Source organism: Tigriopus californicus, unplaced genomic scaffold (assembly GCF_007210705.1).
Source record: "Tigriopus californicus strain San Diego unplaced genomic scaffold, Tcal_SD_v2.1 Contig514, whole genome shotgun sequence".
Lineage (NCBI taxonomy): Eukaryota > Metazoa > Arthropoda > Copepoda > Harpacticoida > Harpacticidae > Tigriopus > Tigriopus californicus.
The window spans coordinates 6,535-13,645 of NW_026738880.1; the positions used below are offsets into that span (position 1 = coordinate 6,535).

The 7,111-nt window shown below is 39.6% G+C and overlaps 1 long non-coding RNA gene across 1 annotated transcript; it reads right to left on the minus strand.

The window, feature by feature from the left end:
• Positions 1-2,414: 2,414 nt before the first annotated feature.
• Positions 2,415-5,719, minus strand: LOC131892571 (uncharacterized). Its single transcript, XR_009374589.1, has 3 exons — positions 5,340-5,719; positions 2,723-3,818; positions 2,415-2,429 (listed from the first exon to the last, which is right to left on the minus strand). It is a non-coding gene; the product is annotated as an uncharacterized LOC131892571 (long non-coding RNA).
• Positions 5,720-7,111: the final 1,392 nt, after the last annotated feature.

The following is a 7,111-nucleotide window of genomic DNA, read 5'->3' on the forward strand; positions in this document are numbered from 1 at the left end:
TTTTTGTAGCTTAAAATTTTTCGGATTTTTTGTTGATAAAACAATGGTATTCAGTGGAAAAAGAAAATGATGGCCAAAATGTTGAAGCTACTTGTCTCTGACGAAATGTATCTGATGTACGTTTTCAAAAGCATTCATGGGCTTTGTCCCAACCTTGGATTTAGGTTTAATTGCAGTGACCATAGAGGCTGAATGTGCGTTTTGAGAGCACCTTCAAGCCCTCGAGAATCCAGGGTAGTTCGAACAATCAAGTTCAAGTCTCGTCTTTCTCAGGCTCCTCCATTGTTCAACCTGCTGCCCTCAAACATTCGGAGTATGTAGGTGTTGATCCAGTAGCGTCCTTTTAGTCAGACTTGGACAATTTTTTTTATCAAAATACCTGCACAACCCTGCATTCAAGGGATAAACAGATCCGCCAACTCGAATGTAAAAATCAAGTAAGATTAATACCTTTTTCCTTCTTGAAGTGTTGGGGATACCATTCCCAGTGGCGGTAAGGAAGTCCGCAAAAAGAAGGAAAAATCGCTAGCCAGCTCTACACTCCTAGGACACATATCAATCTCAGTTGTCTGACATATACCTGGGCCATTCTTCAAGGCTAAGTATCCTGCAAAATGTGGTCACTATTCTAGTCTACATGGATTTATCAAAGTTGATCTCTACTCTAGAGTCTAACTACTGATTTCTGCTACAAGAGTGATGAACTTTAGATACAGTTAAATCACTTGCTACCTCCACTCCCTACAATGTGAGAATGATCTCAGTCGTCCGGGAAATCTAGGCTACTCTCTTTTCAAGGCAAACTGTACACTACAATTTACTTATTCATCAAATCACTTTGCCTATCAGGTGTCTTTCTCCGGTAAGAAAACAGGGGAAAAAGGGGACATGCGCAATTGAAATCAATGGTTTGATAATTTCAGTTTGATGTCTGCCGAGATGGTCCAACTGAGATGCTAAGATGACGTCCACTCGACGGGATTTAAGGTCCACTAAACGAGTGACAATGTGCTGTACACAGACTTGGCGCTTCCCAGGTCCTCTTGCTCCTCTAGACTTCTCCCTGGGTGTCCCAATCCCGTAGGATGACTATCTCTGGCCTTCAAAACAATTCCCATTTCTTGGCATCGCAACAATGGTCTATCCCAACTATGAGAATGGAGGACTTAGCAATGGCAAGTGGTTCCTCCTTGGAGCGGTTCAAATTTTGACTGCTCTCCTCAAGAGTTGAATCGCGGCTTCTGTCTTCGTTGAAGGACGATGGGTGACTCCTCGCGCTCACACATTTCTTATCTAATATGAGAGGGTTGTTGACAGAGATTTCCTTTTTCCCTCCATTCAAACATGTAGCCAATATTCCTCGCCCATAGATGTAGCCAGGCAGACCAGCCCCTAGGGTGCCGGAGTTTTTCCTTAGTGATGTGAATGACGAGGGAGACTGATTCACAACGAACCCGATAACTCTTTGACCCCACCAACCGGTTCCTGTGACATCTGACCACAACTGGGATTCTCCCATTACAGTGTCTAAGATTTATCCAGTCTCATGGGCAAGGTCCTTAAAATTATGCATTTTAAAAAATATCTCAAAATGCAAATAAAGATGGAATAACCAAGCCCGTGATGCAAATAAGGATGCAATTAAAGTTCAAAGATGCTTTATATTGGTATGACATATTATGTTATTTTAAGATACATGTTAAGTAGGACACACATTCTTATAGTAGTATGCTCTGATTCCAGTGGATCAGCATCTGAAAGGTAATCCAAGACTAAACTTCCATAACAATCATAGGTGTTGTCACCACAACAGCCTTGACTTGTCTGTCCATCCACCCATAATATTAATAATCAATAATCAAATGCCAGTAGGGGCACTTCAAGTTTCCGGTGTCAGGGTGTCCAGAATGGGAACTGGGTACTGACGTAGCCAATCTGCACTGCTCAGGCAGATTGCAATCCAATAGTGCTGAGATTGGTCCCTGATGGGCATTTTGGGGTCAGAAAGCGTTAGTGCATCAGACTCAAAAAGGCAATCTAGGACCAATCTCAGCACCTCTGGATTGGAAGATTGGTCGCAGGAAGGAAGGGATACATCAGTAGTACTGGGATCATCACATGGGCAGAAAAATTCAAGTTTTCTCAGAGATCACCACTTTTGAGAAAACCTCTTTATTTTCTTAGAAATAGACTTCAGCCAATGTCATCCTTTGAAAGTACTCATTGGGTAGCTGTTTTTGCGGTTTTGTTTGATAAAGTATGCTGATTCAATATTCCCAATGTGTTGTACGATCATCCATGTGTCCTCGGGAAGAGATGGCAGACGTCACCCTGAATTGTGAAGTCCAGACATACGTCATGGGTTCCAATTTCTCATCAAAATAGTGAAAATACATTTTTTCGGCTCAAAAGAATCCACCAAAACAAGCCTAGAATGCCTAAAAATGTGATAATGGGCCAAAGATGCAAAAGATTCAAATGAAAGTCCAGAATGCAAAAAGGTGCAAATAAGGGTCCGGGATCTTGTACTTCATTTATCCATATCATATCAGGATGATGTACTCATTGTGCACGGAACGCACAGAACTCTGTCATTTTGGACATTATCAAAAGTTTTTCATCCGAGTAAATAACAACAACATTAGGATGATCTACGAACGACTTTGACAGGATTTTGCTGCTCAAGTTTCTCTTGGTCTTGGTAATGTTAGAAAGTACTTACCTTTTGTTTGGTTTATATGGATGCAATCCAAGGTCTTGTTTCACTATCCTTTGAATGGTTCTTTGGGACACATTGTAATTCCTGGGCATTTGGTTCATCAACCTAATTGGATTTCTCCGAATCTCGTTGCATACCGCTCTGATGAGAGACCTTGCTCTCATAGGACAAAATCTTTGCAGTGGAGAACATCAAGATGGTCCTTTTCATAGACCACTGGAATCTGTATTCAGTGGTGTACGTCCTACTCCATCTTTGAGCCGATTTTTTTGCATGAATAAACGTAATCTCAATACAGACCAAGAGATTGGACGATTTTAAAACAGTCTTCTCCTCACTGCCTTACTGCACCACTCTTTGCATTTGGGTCCATGCAAGGTATATATAGGGTCCATGGTGATAAAGGTCGACGTGTTACTGAAGTGTGTTGCTTTCACTGAAGACTCTAGTATTTAGTCTCTATATTTAATGTTTGAAATAAAATAAAAAGCAAGCGCCAAATTGAAACGATTTGAGCCAAAAACAGGTGCCAAACTTAAATATAACTTGAGCTGTGCACAAGAAAAATACTGCACGCTGAAGTCATGGAAAACAATAATACCTTGTACATTTTTTTTGGAACTAAGGTTTGTTTGTAATTGATTCCAACGTGGGTCCTGTTTTTGATTTTACTCGTGTCTGCCAAAGTTTGGGAAAAATGGGTTAGTTGCCTTTTCCGCGTAAGATTGAATGTTGGTCAATTCGTCGCGGAATTACGCTTTCTATGATTTTCCAATCGGGCGAAGCTGATGCTAAACGCACAGATTGCACTTTTAGTCGAATAATCTACTTTAAAGTCAATCATGTAGGCTGAACTGACGCACAAGTAAATCATTTGTATTTAATACTGATTTACCATTGCATTGTTAAATAAGAACATAAAAAACAAAGATTTTTCAATTCGACTCGTTTAATTTGAGGTTTCATTCATCTTCCATAATCCTGGAAGCATGAAGGACCGTTTCCACTTGGAACGTCTGGGTCGTGAAAGCGATATTCTCGCATCTCGCCTTTGGGCTCGTCCAAAACAAACCGTAAACTGGTTACCAGCTCCCACGCTCTTGAAAAGAGATGAAACATCAGTAGTTTGAGATTCTGTCTTTTCAAATATTACCATTATTTTTAAATTTAGCATTCATAAGCGAATAGTCGTGGTATAGGAATGTCATTCGAATTTGAATAAACGCTAGAACTCTCAATAGAGTTCTGTAACCAATGACGTCCGGAATGTTATGACTAGGGCCGGCCAAAACTTGCATGTACCAGAATATTCTGCAATTTATTACATCTGCAAGCATTGCAATTTTATTGTGCAATATTTGCCATTTTTAAGCTAATTGTTGGGCAATGTCAACCATTCAGCACAAAAATATCAATATTTCTGCAATTTGTGACAATTTTGGGTGAAAAGCGTGACATTGAAGCTTTCCTCTTTTTTAAAAAATGACATGTGACATGGAAGTAAAACATAGGTTGCTGATATATTACCAAGACCCTGTATAATACATATTCCATCCATCTATTTTGAAAACTCTGCATCTCTTTTATCATTTTTATCATGAAACTTGAAAACAATGTTATCGTATACGTATCTGACATGTAATGAAACTTCATCTTAATAACAAAGCTTTTGTGTAATGGCTTCACACTGACAATATTAATATGCTGTTGCTGCACTCAGATATTTATTTTATTGTACAAGATGCTGGTCTAGACGATCAGTTTAAGAGGCGGAAATGCAAGAATTTTGACTTAATAACAACTTGGTCAAGCAAATACTTCTCCCCATGATTTTCTAATTTCAAAATATCAACTTTGAAAAAAAGGGCGCCATGTTTTGGTGATTTTTTAGAAAATGATTTCATATCAACGCGAGAATCGTCAAAAAATCAGACAAGAGATAGAGGTAAAACCTCAACCAAGATCAGAGCCCAGTTTTTTAAAGCCCAGGAGTGAATCTTAGATCGAGAAAAGATGTGGTATAGTACGACCTTTCTCGATCTAAAATTCCCTCCTTCGTTTTAAAAAGCTGGGCTCAGTTTTTGCCTGTGAACTTTGAGTTTTCATGTAAAAAATAGGGCTTTAAGAATTTCGCAATTGTCACTGCTTCCTTTAAATGAACAAAGGATTGCCAGTCAAAGAGCAAGTGCTGAGGCGAGTCCAGCAGAAGACTCGAGTCTTTCACAGTACTCAAGTCGAACAAAAAGACTCATATTGCGAAATTTAAAAGTCTGGACTCGCCACAGCATTAGCCCAACTTCCATCCTCAAACCAAATTCAATCTTGGTTTTCCATCCTAATGTAAATCCGCCCTTACTCTCATAGATAAAATTTCAAACTGCCAGTACATTGAGAGAGACTTTTCAAAATTTCAAGCTACCAAATTTGAACTTAAATCTTTCTTTACACTAGGAGCTTATTATCTTATTATACAGCATGGGTTAGAGCATTAAAATAAAGTTTCGACACTCTGAAGTCTGCTCCTTTTGGCTTCCATCTATAGGCGGATTTCAGTAATATGGTGAATACTTTCCCAAATAATAATAGATCAATTGATTTTAGCCCAAGCAGCATTGCCTACCTCCAGAAATTCTTGTGAAAAGCGTCCACCCGCTATTCCACAAGTCCGTTAGTGTCTCGTCCTCCATAATCCACGGCACAAGTTTCATCGGTGGGGGAGTGGTGATCGGAGAGAACTTGATGTGACCATGTTGAGATCCTTGAAAGCTTAGACCCATGGGATCGCCTGGCATCCACTTGAGGGGACCCGAGCGCCACCAACAGGATCAAAGCCATGGCAAGGGGGCTTAAAATGGGCGGCGATGGAATTGGAGCTCATAATGAATAAGCTAGCTGGAGACTTAGTAGGTTGCTCTTGCCAATCTTCGACGACGGCGACTGTATAATGTAAGTAAGTGTTAGGTATTTATGTCATTTTAATTGTGGCAAATGTGGCAAGCGGAGATATGGGATCGCCAAGTTTCAAGCATTTACGGAATTGGATAAAATAAAAAGCACTATGTTTGTCATTTTCTGTGACGTATTTTCAGCTTCAAGGTTATTTCAATTATCTTCATAACAAACAAGTGGACAGATTTGATGTATGGTATGATATCGACCTCAATAACATACGGTTATCGGGGGTTTTACCACAATTCTAGCATGTGGTTTCAAAGAAAAAAAAAGTCAGTTGAGCTTATTTGAAAATACGGTAAGTGTTTTCTAAAATGCAATATGATGGTTACTCTAAAAGAGTCGAAATAGCCTAGTTATTGGACCTTGATTCCAACTCACATCAACCTGGAAGTCAAACTCGAATTCTCGATTGGGTGCAGACCCATAGCATAATTGTGACGGAGCTCTAGATCCTAGCAAGCTATCTTTTTTGATCATTGCCAATGAAAAGGAGTGACAAACATTAAGAGACATTCAATCCGGCCATCAGACCTTTGATGTTTTAGTGATTGGTGGTCGAGGTAGAAAAAAACCTTGCTCAGCATTGCTGAAAATGGAATTTAGGCTAACAGCCCGGTGTATTGGTACACGTCTGCATTTCATTACCTGACTTTTTGCGATTCCTGCCGGCCGAAAACAAGTTTCCTTGTGGAATTTAAAATACAGCATGAACGGCTGCCTTAACAGCTTAAATGGACAAACCTCTGGCCCTCTCAAGGGCTTGAATGTCCTCTCAAAGCGCACGTTAAGCCTCTGCTGTCACTAGAATTGACCCTAAATCCTTGGTTGGGACAAAGCGCATGGATACTTTTGAAGATGTACAGTACAAATACCTTTCATACCTTCTTTTGAAAACTGCCCAGGCCCAATCTTTCTAGCCTCTCCCAAACAGGTGATTTTTGGGACCGGGATTTGAATCAATTGACAATGGAGAAAGATTCACGCTACCTCATAATTGCTTGCTCCTTTGTTTATAGATTGCTATTTTCTCAATTTCAGGCTATTTTTGAAAGCATATTCTACCAAGAATTTATGACTAAAAGAGGATAACTCGACGGATATTCAACAATTAAAGAATGAAATTATTCATACTGCTTTTGCATTTGGATGTAATTTTCTGAAAGTGTCAAAAACCTTTTCCCCAAACCAATAATCGAAAGTCCTTTTATTCAAGAACAGAGCCCAGTTGTTTAGAACCAAGAAGTGAATCTTAGATCAAGAACAGAGCCCAGTTGTTTAAAACCAAGGAGTGAATCTTAGATCGAGAAAAGATGCAACTTATGTAGTATAGTATGACTTTTCTTGATCTAAGATTCATTTCTTGGCTTTAAGAAACTGGGCTGAGTTCTCAGTTGTGGAGTCCAGCCTTGAAGGTCAGGATTCATTAATCCAACGTTC